Below are 12,768 nucleotides of genomic sequence, written 5' to 3' on the forward strand. Positions count from 1 at the left end.
GAATCCCACCCGTGCACATGGCTTTTGTGAATGTCTTTAAGTGAGAGATGAACTTCTTCTGGTGTAAGACCATCGCCTTGATTACTGGAGATTTGAAACAATTCAACGTTTGGTGCCTCTGGATCAGAATTTCGGGATTATCTAACGCTTAGCCCACTTGCAATACTAATATTCGATAAGTTTACCATTTTTTCATCATAGGGATTCTCATAAGAAACGACAACTTTTATTATAATTATCCTACCTACCTAAATGCTACTTCCTGTAAATCCAGTTCCGGGTTCTGTATTATTGTTATTACGACAACCATTAACGAAATAACTACAGCACTTTTAAAATAAAAATAAAAAACAGCCAAAATAGCCCCTTTTTTTTTCTTTCTCCTTCTCATAATTTCTGTTCAACGATAAGGGATTCACATGGCTCACTACTTGATCTAAAAGCAATCATCACGTTTTCTAAATTGTTGAAATCAAAATATTTTTCAGAATTTGCATCAGTAATCGCATACTACTACACGTTGTGGTAATATATCATTATTATCCTTTCAGTGATTGAGGCCTAGACCTACTGGGCTATTCCGTTCTCTTTCCATCTTTTCCTTGGTCGTCCCTAACTTCTATATCCTCCAACTGAGTGGTAGCAGAGTATTGTTTTGGATAGTCTTGCACTGTCCATTCTTTCGATAGGTTCAATTCACTTCTTTCGGTATTCGCATATATTGTACAACACTGAGGCTAGTTTCAGTTCTTTACTTAGTTCTGTGCTTCTTCTTATGTCCCATAGATTATGGCCTGCTGTCCTTCGCAGGAATTTCATTTCTCCAGTATCTATTCTTTTTTCTTCTGCAGCTTTTATTGGTTCACAATTCACATCCGTACAGTAGAGAAGGTCTTGTCAAAACTTTATAAACTCTTATTCTTGTACGCTTTTGAACTTGGTTAGGTTTGAAAATATTATTGATCACTCGTATTATCTTGAGAAAGTTTGCAATTTTGATATCAATGTCAGCTTCTTTTGTATATGATACGGCACATCTAAAGTATTTGAAGCAGTTAATTTGTTCTAAAATTTTATTTTCAATCATGATTTTACTTCTGACTGGAAATGGTCCTTTAAAAGGCTATGATTTTTGTGTTTTCTGTTGATATTTGCATTCCATTTTTTTACTAATTCATCTACATAGATTTAAATAACAGCGGTGACATTGGACATCCTTAACGGACCCCTCTATTTATTGATTTCATTCTATAAATCATTTGTCAAAAGCTTACTATAGTCTACAAATGCTATGTTATGTTTCTATGTTGTATTCGTAATGCTTTTCCATTACGTTTTTAATGTAAAAGCTGAGTCAATGCACGATCGTCCTTTTCGAAATCCATGTTGTTCTTCGCAAGGCTTATCTTCTACATACGATTTAAGTTTGGAAGTTAATATTCGTGCATATAACTAATATTCAAAAGACTTATTCCTCTGTAGTTTCCACAGTTGCACTTATTGTCTTTTTTATATATTGCGATGATAATTGCCTTATTCTAACTTTCTGGGATTTTTCCTTGCTGACAGATATTGTTAAATAATTTTAAAAATCATTTGATGAATTAGATGCCTGCACATTTTTAAGTTCTATATTTATTCCAACTTGTCCAAAGGATTTTCCTGATTTGCTTTGCTGTGTTGCTTGATGGATTTCAAGATTGTTACCACTGTCCAATACTGGAGCACTCACGCCAGCTCTCGTACGTAGTCAACGTCAGTTGGAACTCAAGCACGCATTCCTCTCTTTTAAATGTAAATGTACTTGTGTGTTTTATACTAGATCTGTTAATGTATTTTATCATGTTTCTGTTATTTTTTATTTAATTCTTTGCCTGTGATACCTGAAGAAGTTGATGTATTCAACGAAACTAGTTGTATTTTAACATAAAACTTGTCATTCTCGGTATAGAGTCATTTAATTTCCTTTTTTATATGTATGTATATATCATACTGACAGAAATATTGAGAACACAATTCGAAGCATACCTTGCAGACGAGCAAGCAGGATTTAGGAAGGATAGAACTACAATTCAACAGATTTTGACAATGAGGTTAATAGCAGAGAAAGCTAGGAGAAAAAACAAAAACATATATACTTGTTTTGTTGACTTTCAGAAAGTATTTGACAGTATTGACCATAAAGTGACATTAGCAGTTCTGGAATCCTATGGAATTGATAAAAAACTAATAGCTATATTAAAAGATGTTTACTAGAATGCAGTTGCAGCAGTTAGAATAGGTGATGATTTGGGGAAATGGTTTAAAACAAGCAGAGGTACTAGACAGGGAGACCCAATATCACCAAGCATTTTCATCGCACATCTAGAAAGAGCAATGGATAAAATGAAAGAAGATGCCAAAGGAATATCTGTACACGGAATGAGAATTAACAATCTGAGATTTGCAGATGACATTGCTATTATTGAAGAAGATGAAAGAGAACTACAAAAAACACTGAAACTGTTAAATGAGGAAGGGAAGAGATTTAGACTTGTTATGAACTTTGAAAAAACAAAGACAATGGTATTTGGTGAGAAGAACATGAAACAAAAGATACAAGTGGATGGAATTGATATAGAAAATGTAGAACAATTCACATATTTGGGAAGTAAACTGACATATGACTTGGACTGTAAAAAAGAAATAAAGATCAGGATTGCAAAGGGAAGAACAAATCTGAAGGCCATGGATAACATCTGGAAAAGTAAAGTGATCCGTCTGCAAACAAAACTAAGAGTATTGGAAACATGCATCTTCAGCGGTGTACTGTACTGTACGGATCTGAAACGTGGGTAATAAATAAGGAATCAAGAAAAAGAATTCTGGCATTTGAAAGAACTTGTTACAGGAAGATTCTAAGAATAGGATGGGTACAGAAAATCACCAATGAAGAGCTCTATCAGAAGATACAACCAAAACAGAATCTAATGCAGAAGATTATAAAACGGAAGCTGCAATTATTTGGACACATCTGCAGAATGAGCGAGGACCGGAAGATAAAGACATTTATGTTTGGTATTTTGGATGGTTTAAACAGAAGAGGTAGACCATACAGAGAATGGATAGACGATATAAAAGACTGGCGTGGAATGGGTGTACAAAAACTGCGACACTGTGCACTGGACAAAGAAAGGTGGAAGAAGATAATGAAACAGGCATCAGACATCAACGGACAGTGAGCCCATGATTCGTGATGATGATGATGATATATGTGTACATATATGTATATATGTGATCATAGGCTTTTACTCGGTTGTTGTGATACATTTTAAAACATAGATTTAATGACTTAAAATCCAAGATAACTTATAAATATTTTAATGAGAATAATACAACTAGTTTCGGCTTATAACAGCCTTCCTCAGGTATTCATGACGGAAAATAATAGTAATAAACATTGAAGTATCTAAAAAACTGGAAATTACAGGTAAAAAAAGTTGCTTTTGCAGTCTGTGTCATTCTCAACAAATAGTGCAATTTGAGACAGAATAAAAACTGCGCTAACTAGTAAATCACATCTCCCCTCTCACAGAAACTATGATGTATAGACTTAAGCAAAGCCATATGTTGCACCGAAACACAGTATCTAACTAAAACTATTGTCCAATTTTTCAATTATGAAATAAATGTTTTTTTTATTGCATTTGAAATTCTCGATGTCATTATGACAGATCACAAAGGATAACTTAAAGTAAAAGCCTACCAAGAATTGAAACATGCCATAAAATGAATGTTGAGTTCGCCTGCCATCTTAATCGCAAACAAGAAGCCATAAAATTCAACCAAGGGTTGAAACGTTTGTGTGAGTTGAGGCAGTCAGTAATGAGAGGTTCCATCGGAACGATAAATGACACCCTGTTGTGAATGTGTTAAAAGTAATAGTGAATGTTGTTATGACAGTTTCAGATGTTGTTGAATTCGATTGAAGAGAATTAGCATTTCAACTCAACACTTGTCGGTTGCTTTTGTCTTTGTGTAGCGCGATCTTTTGTTAATACCGCACCAAAACGTGTTTATAGCTGCTGTCTTGTGTAAAACAAAATTCAGCTTGTACGTATTGTAACAATTAAAATAACTCGAATAATTTATAAGCGTATAAAAGGATATCACCTGTAAATCGTTGGTGTGCCAACAAAATTCTCAGACTTGCCACCTCTGGTACGAGTGCCATAGGTTCCCCATCTAGGGTTTACTGTATAAAGTGTTAATCGTTGAAAATTGTCTTCGTTTTCTGTCAGGAACACGCATTTAAAATCATAAGTGTGTTATTCTCAAGCTGAGCAGTTTATTTTCTGGTGAGTTACATACATATGTAATGCTTTTTTTTTATGTAAAAGTTTATTTTTATTGTAATGGCCACTAAAACTGCAACGAAAGGGAAAAAAACCAACATTGAAGAGGAAATTCATTTCTCTCGAAGAAAAAATTAAAATCTTGGATTGGTTGAAAATTGGAGAAAAACCAAGAGTTGTTGCAAGGACTCCGAATTTAAATGAATCAACAATTCGAATAATCAAACAAAATGAACATAAAATCCAAGAAAGTGTTATTGCTGGGTCAACGGTAACTGCAAAGCGCGTTGCTCGTGTTCGCGATATTCTAATCGAAATAATGGAGAAATCTCTAATGATTTGGATAGAAGATTGCACTCAAAAGAAAATTCCTTTGAATGGACACCTTATTAAGCAAAAAGCTCTCAAAGTTTACAAACGTTTAAAAGAACTTGATCAAGATTCTTCAGAAAAAATCTCTCAGCATGGATTTTCTGCCAGTAAGAGTTGGTTCGAAAACTTAAAAAAGCGGTTTTATTTGTATAATCTTAAAATCCAGGGAGAATCAGCATCAGCAGATGTTGAAGCTGCCCGGAAATACCCAGCAGAACTTTTAAAAATCATTAAAGAAGGTGGTTACAGTGCAGACCAGGTGTTCAATGCGGATGAATCTGGGTTATATTGGAAACAAAAATGCCAAAACGCACCTATATTTCGAAAAATGAAAGATCAGCTCCTGGATTCAAAGTTTCCAAAAATAGAATTACTCTACTGTTTTGTAATAATGCATCAGGTGATTACATGGCAAAACCAATGTTTGATTAACCGATCTGCAAATCCTCGTGCGATGAAAGGGCTCGACAAGTCCACCCTACCTGTTTATTGGTAGGCCAACAAAAAGGCATGGTTACAGCTAGCATGTTTGAAAATTGGTTTTTCAAGTGTTTTGTACCCGATGTAGAAAGTTGCACAAAGAAAAAGAATATGGAATTCAAAATATCAGGCCACCCAACAAATTTAGGCCATCCGAATATTAAAATAACTTTTTTGCCGCCTAATACGACTTCACTTATTCAACCACTCGACCAAGGAATAATATCAACATTTAAGTCATATTATATTTGCGAACATTTCAATTAATTTTGGAAAAAATGGAAACTAATTCAAACATGACACTGCCTAAGCGTGGAAAGAGTTTTCAATATTGAATTGTGTAAAAAGTATTTCTCTGTCCATTAAGGAATTACAACCCTCTAAGCTGAATGCTTGCTGGAAAAAAATATGCCTGAAGCCATTCTGGAACAAAATTTCGTACCTCCAGTGGATGCCGAGCTACGTCGTATAATAAACGTCGCACACTTTTTTGGTGGAGAGGGCTTTTGCGATATGGTTGAAAACGAAATTAGTGAATTGATTGATGGAGAAGCAGATTTAAAAGAGGAGGAACTGGTACAATTAATAGATGGCGTCGAACCAAATGGCGGGGAAAGTTCTGCCGAAGATTCTGATTGTGATGAATCCGTTAAAGAATTCAATTTTAAAGAAATTAGCAGAAGGATTGGACATGGCAAGAAAGTTTGGAAGTCATTTTACGGATAATGATCATTTTCATTATCCGTAAAATTAATTAAATTAAATTAAATAAACAAATTAAAATGAATATGTTCATTTTAATATAAACTGACTAAAAATCCGAGAATTATAACAAATTGAGATTTATTTGAAATGCAACATGTTTCGTTGGGATCGACTTCATCAGGCGTTAAGAACATAGAAAGTTATTAAAAGACACTGAAAACATTGAGACACTCTAAAGCTATATATATATATATGTGTGTGTGTTTCATGAGATATCCAAAGCCATCACTGCATTCAAATTAGTCTGTAAAATTAACTGTAACATCTAGAACAGAATTTACAAACAAGTGATTTTGGATTTTTATATATATATATATATATATATATATATATATAAATTTATTATTATTATATTTTTATTATTATTATATAAATAAATTATTAACTTGGCGATCTTCCTGATCAGCACTTACAGCAAACCACGAAACCTATACTTATGCCGTTGGACCACTTTCCTGGACAACCTGGCGACAACATAATGCAATTACCCTTCCTGCCACAACGCAGTAAATAACGTCTTCTAAAAATAACCACTGTTCGGCCCACTGATTGCGGGCCGTGTTGAAGGGTTTTACCGTGGAACCCCAGTGTTCAAAATTGAAGAATTTTAGTCGCCAAGTGCACTACGGATTTTTATTTTTTATTTATTTATTTTTTATTTTTTTGGTGGTGGGGGGGGGGGGGAACGGTCTTTTTTATAAGAAATTTCTAAATTTTGATTCAATCAGTGACAGTAAATTCAAATACTATAATGAGTCAGTGATTACTATGATTTTTATTATATTATATTTTATTATCATCTTTGAGATGTTATTTCGACAAAGGCAGCAATAAAATATGCTAAAGCAAGCTACACATATTCTGTTTTCAGTAAAAAGCAAAAAATTGCGTGCAAACTAAATTTCGAGTAAAATGAGAATTGCACTGCTCAGTAATGACTTCCTGTTTAATAAATCCTGTCTGATTTGTTAAACAGGAATTTATTAAACAGGAAGTCATTTTTATCTTTCAGAAATTGATAAATCCTTTCTGAAAGATAAAAGATTATCTTTCCATTAAATTCTGTGACAACCATCTCGTGTGTCAATTAAACAATGTTCGACACAAAGTTAATGCACGGGAACGAGGTAAACTAAAATAAATAAAAAGCGTCTGAATAAAAAACAGTACACAACAACTAATCCACCGACTTTAATTGCCTTCCTTTTGGTGTTGTTTTTGGTTGAAGATTTATTCAGTACCTGTCGGACACTGTGCTGGAGACAGATTTTCTCTCTTGCAGGCTCGCTTCATTTTCAGTTTAAAACAGCGTTGTAATATTAAATACTACAACCATTTTTTTTGACTACAACCTTTTTCTCTTTTTTTTTGAGTTAATGTATGGAATCGAAACATCTCCATGGAAAATAAGGTGATAGATAAAGTAATTATGTAAACGTTAAAAAAATCAGAATATTCTTTATCCTCTGCACGTTATTAAAATAAAGAATCCGATAATTTATCAGGTTAGTTGTTGGTAAATGATGTCATTGATTATTTGTTTTAATCCCTCACCCGTGCGTGCGTGCGTGTGTTTTTGTGTGCGAAAGAAACTGTTCAAGTAATGACTACCTTAGCGATCTAAAAGATTTTATAGAATGAATTCTTAGTGTTGATGGACCTCTCGGGATGCAGTTTCTGCATAAGATTCTTTGCTAAGTGGCTGCATTTAGAATTATCCATTAATGCCTTGCAACTCAGATATCAAATGAATCGAAGTAGAAAGACAGATGACGACCACTTTATCGCAAACGATCTTCCATTTCTGACACTATTGACGTATTGTCTGCTTGTTGAGGTTATATCGTATCTACCACTACAACAATTGAAAGCCGCATTCCACATTGCATTTAAACTACGTGCACACTTCTATGAACTTGTACACGTGTATCAAACTATGCAATTTCTTGAAAATAATTTTGAAGAATTCACGCAAATTCTCTCATGCAAACGTAAAAGGTGTAAAATGTTCTGAAGTACATCATTCTTTTTTGGGGAAAGATTTGCCCTTTTTAAACGTTCCACTATTTGTTTCTTGCCTGTTAGGGACAAATTCCGTCAATAGTTTTTTGTTATAAAATCATACTTCAGATTAATAAAAAAATAAATAAAAATAAACAGCGAAAACATTATGTAAATAGATTTAATAAATAAATTAAATAGATACCTTTATACATGAACATAATAGCCGATATGTAAATTAGAGCAGTCTTTGAACGGCAGTCGAAGTAGATAAAGTCGACAACATTAGAAACTGCCCATCCCATACACACATAAAGTTACTAAACTCTGAACTACGAACAGGAAAAACAGAAGACAGAATACCGATTTTTTTAGCCTTTTTTGAAGAGTTTTTTCTGTGAACACTGGTGGACTTTATTGACGCTTACCACCTGTATTTCAGGGTGATTGCTAGCAATTCTGGATGTAAACACTTGTGCGAATAAAACATTTCGCCCAACTCGTATTGTTGTAAAAGAATTATGCAATGGAGAACATGATGAAATTGTCGCGTCCAATGCACTGAATAGTTTTTCAGTTGCAAATGCTGTAACAGTAAAAATCAAATTGCAATCATGTTAGTCGATCGAACAAAGTCAAGTGTTTACAACTAATGAAGAATTTTAAATACTCCAAACTTATCCCAACAAGCGTCCACTTATCTAAATCGGCGTATTGATTTCCGTTTTAAGATTTCCAAGATAACGGCACCATACTCCTGAATATAATCTTCAGAGGTAGGTCGAAATTTCTGAAAGTAAAACGTTAATTACATTTTTCTGTTAATAATAGTTTTGTTTTTGAAATGCTGCTTCTAGAGCAAGCATTGGACTTGCAATCGGCCGTGATTTAATTCTAGACTTTGCGATTTTAATCTTTTGAAATTCAAAAGATCAAATTCAGTACAAACACAGCCCGGAGATATTTGTAATAACGAAGAGATCGCAATGCAAAACAGCCAATAATCCAACACAAAATTATAACAAATTGAAAACAGATTTCTGCAGACACGCATGACAGAGCTGCTTCTCGTAACAATAAGCAATAGTGATTAATAACATTAACAAAATAACTCGTAACTTGTATCGGACGAGTGTTTCATTGTTCGGCACTTCTTTTTCATGCTGTTTCTGAGCCTATTTTATACTGATTATCCGTCATAAGTGGGTTATCTTGTTCTTTAATCTTCATAATCCAGCATAGTTTCTTTTCATTACACCGCATAAATAATGTTTGCTTCCGGATTGGGTTTTGTTTGTTTATTGTCCTTATTTTCCCCTTATCGTCTATTTCGTATTGTCTTTGGTTGATGACTTTGTTATTAAGACGGGAACCTGTCAACTTTGTAGACGTGGAGCCGACTGGCCTTGCTTGCTTTGATCTGCGATGATTCATTTGAAATATGAACTCGCAAACTTGGTTCCTCAATGCTTTCAGCGCCCTCTTTTTGGAATCGTACATCTATTTGTCATATTATTATTATAGCTTATGATGTACGAAAACTGTTTATACATATTAATTACTATCTTTTATTTGTTATTAATGGCATCATCATTATCGTTATAATGCATCAAGTGTGAATAGGAAAATATATACAGAAACAACAACAACTGATGGTGATAAAGTCTATGCATCACTCATCTTCACAATTATTGAACTTTAGAGCCACTTTTAATATATAAATAAATAAAGGCGCATAAACAATAAACATAAATTTGGCAGCCTTTTTGTAAACTGTTTACATACAATACAGTTTAAAATTGCGTGGTGAATTTTCCATTGGTGATATTTCTATTTTCAGAAAACTATGAGTGATATCGAAAACAAATCTGTGTTATTCAAAGACCTCTATCGAGTGATAGTGGTTTTCTTAAAAAACAACAAATGTCTTAAAAGTTGCAGTGAGTATTTCTGATACGTTGATCCGTTTCTGGCTCTGGCAGTCCTGATATATAATTTTGTTTTATTTGATTTTGTCTCTACAAATGGTCCGAAAACAAAATTCCAAATAACTTTGGTATTTGGAATTTCAAATGATATTCGGTCAGTGATGGCATTATTGATAATAATTTGAATAGTTTTCTCAAATTCTGTCATTAGAAATGATTCGGTTGAAACAAAATTGAACCGCTTGGCTAACGTGCGTTTGGTGTTTACCTTAAATGCAATTTTTATAAAGTGCTTTTGGCCAGAGAACAGTTATTACTAATATGATTTCAAAGCATTTTGCCTTTATCTCTCTCTGACAATCGTCTGATTGGGAAAAAAAAAGTAGAATAGCTTGACAATATTTTCAAGTGTTTCGAGCAGCAAATTTCAGTCAATTAAGATACATTCAGCCAAAGGCCTGCAATAACAGAGCTGCCGACTTGAGTTCATAGAAATCTCACTAATGTTCTGATAGTGTAGCTAATCCTATCTGCCACAGTCTGCTATTTCTGTCATTTGCGTGTATTCTTTGGCTCCACTCTATAAAACACACAAGTTGGCCAGAGAACTCTCATAGTTAAGCGGTGCAGTGCGTTCACTACATGACCTTACTATTTTCCAACGTGTAATTTGAAATAACAACAGTAGTATGAGAAAGGATATTTTGCAAAAAAATAATGACGCTTTTACTGCTGTATTTATCTTTATTATTTTGAATCAATTACTTATGCTTGGAATATGGAGAAGATAGAGAGAGAGAGAGAGAGAGAGAGAGAGAGAGAGAGAGAGTTTATCATATCACACCTCACCTCTCCTCCAAAATCATTAAAAGATGAGCCAGTGCTAACCAACACCCTTTTACAGTCCATCTTGAAACTTGTCAAACCAACTTCATTGCCTCTTCTGCCCTTTGAAACAATCTCCCTCACTCTGCCTTCTCCAAACCTTCAGCTAATTCCAACAAAATGTGAGCAGATTCTTCCGTTCTTCTTTTCCTCTTGCTCACACATGATAATAATGTGCTAGAGGTCTTGTGCCCTTTCATGCCTTGGTATCAAACTCTCATTCCATAGACATTTATTCAGCTGGCTACCGACCATACCAGCTTTGCTTATTCTGATCTCGATTTCCATATTTAACCTGCCATCTTCACGAAAAACTGTGCTTAAAGAGCTGAAATATTTTACTTGTTCTATACGATCTCCATTCAAATTGCAGCTGAAGTTTTCTATGTTCCTGACTATTTTCATAGTTTTAGTCTCTTTATTACTGATTTTCATGTCAAATTTCTTACCGCTGTTATTCAATGTAGTTAGATAATCCTGGAGTCTTGAACTAGATGGGTTTAGGAGTACAACATCATCTGCATAAAGCAAAGAGCCAAGTTTGACATCTCCAATTCTAATATCAGGCTTGATACCATTTTCTTTCATAATGTGCATCCTTGTCTTACACTTGATTTTTAGATCAAACCATCTTCCTGTATTTCCTTCAATTCTAACCGCTGACTAACAAACTTAAATATAGAGTATGTATTTACTGTAGGAAAGTCCATGCCATGTTTACATGAGACCGGATAATTCTTCTTCAGTTGAGAAGCATTTTAGATCATTCACAGGGGATTCGAATCCACATCATTCCAGCTAAAGTTTGGGCATCATCGAGACCGACTGATGTAGATGTTCGTTATAATTCTCGTTATAATTGTGTTTTTGTATTATGAGTAATGACTGTGAGCAATTTCAACTCGTGGATCACCAGTATGGATTGAATCCACCACTCTTCCGGATATAGGCATGAAAAAGCTTGGAGAAATACATTTGTTAGCTTGTGAGTTTTCTGAAACGTTTGATTGGATCTAGCAAACGAGCCCCTTTACCACATTGCACTTTATGAACTACATTTGTAATTCAAAAGTTATCGTGGTTTGTGGCTTCCCTTTAAAGTGCATGCTCCATTTGATTTCCTCCCCGGTAATGCTGGAGTACGCAGAGCTTTGCATACGCTTTTCCTTCTACACGGTCTGTAGCTGACCGGATTTCTCTGTAAACACCATTTTCTGATCTAGTAACACTCCAGTCTTCCTCTTCACTTGACGATTCTGTATATTGCTCAAACCATCCGAGCTTCGCATACCTATTTAGAGTCCAAACTTGAGTCTTTGCGTACATAACAGTACTATGTCTTAAAATAAAACAGAATAAAAAAGCATCGTGTCTAGTGACACTCCATAAAATGTTCGATATGTAGCATCATGGGAAATAACCAAAAACTCCAAAGCTGAATCATTTTATTACGAAATTTAATAAATACAACATAAATATAAATAACATAATAATACGAAATTACAAAACACTCTTCGTCATATACTTGAAATAAATTCAACATCATCCGATCATAAGAGTTGAAGATGGTTATAAGTATGATTGTTCTGTGGATGCATGCTGCATGATATTGTTATCTTCTGGTTCTGTCGATTCGGATGCAGGATTCTTACATCCTCCTCTGAAAAAGGGATAGTCTGGATGCTGGTCACCTGATTGGGCATGTATTTATTTAAATGTCGATTATTATCTTTCCTAAAGTTACTAGTAGCCGTTTTATAGCTAATCATTAGCAACTAATATGATTCTTTTGCACATAAAAATAATGAAAAAAAAATTAATGAGAATTTGTTTAGTAATTCTGATTTAAATACGTGACGGTTAATGCTTATTATTAATGATATTAATATGTGTGTGTGGATGAGTGAAGGTGGTTATCTATGTGAGTATTTGCAGTAATGACAAAGGAACGATTCATCTTTCTGCGCATGTTATCGCTTCTTCATTTAAAAGTTGCCAACCAC

General features: G+C 34.2%; 1 protein-coding gene across 1 annotated transcript in view; it reads left to right on the forward strand.

Moving 5' to 3' along the window:
* The window catches only part of LOC150093165 (trypsin-1-like), a 379,787-nt gene that overhangs the window by 264,597 nt on the left and 102,422 nt on the right, over positions 1 to 12,768 (forward strand). The window lies entirely within an intron of this gene.

This window comes from Typopeltis vanoorti, chromosome 24, assembly GCF_054136105.1.
Source record: "Typopeltis vanoorti isolate ZY-2024b chromosome 24, IOZ_Tvanoo_1.0, whole genome shotgun sequence".
Classification (NCBI taxonomy): domain Eukaryota; kingdom Metazoa; phylum Arthropoda; class Arachnida; order Uropygi; family Thelyphonidae; genus Typopeltis; species Typopeltis vanoorti.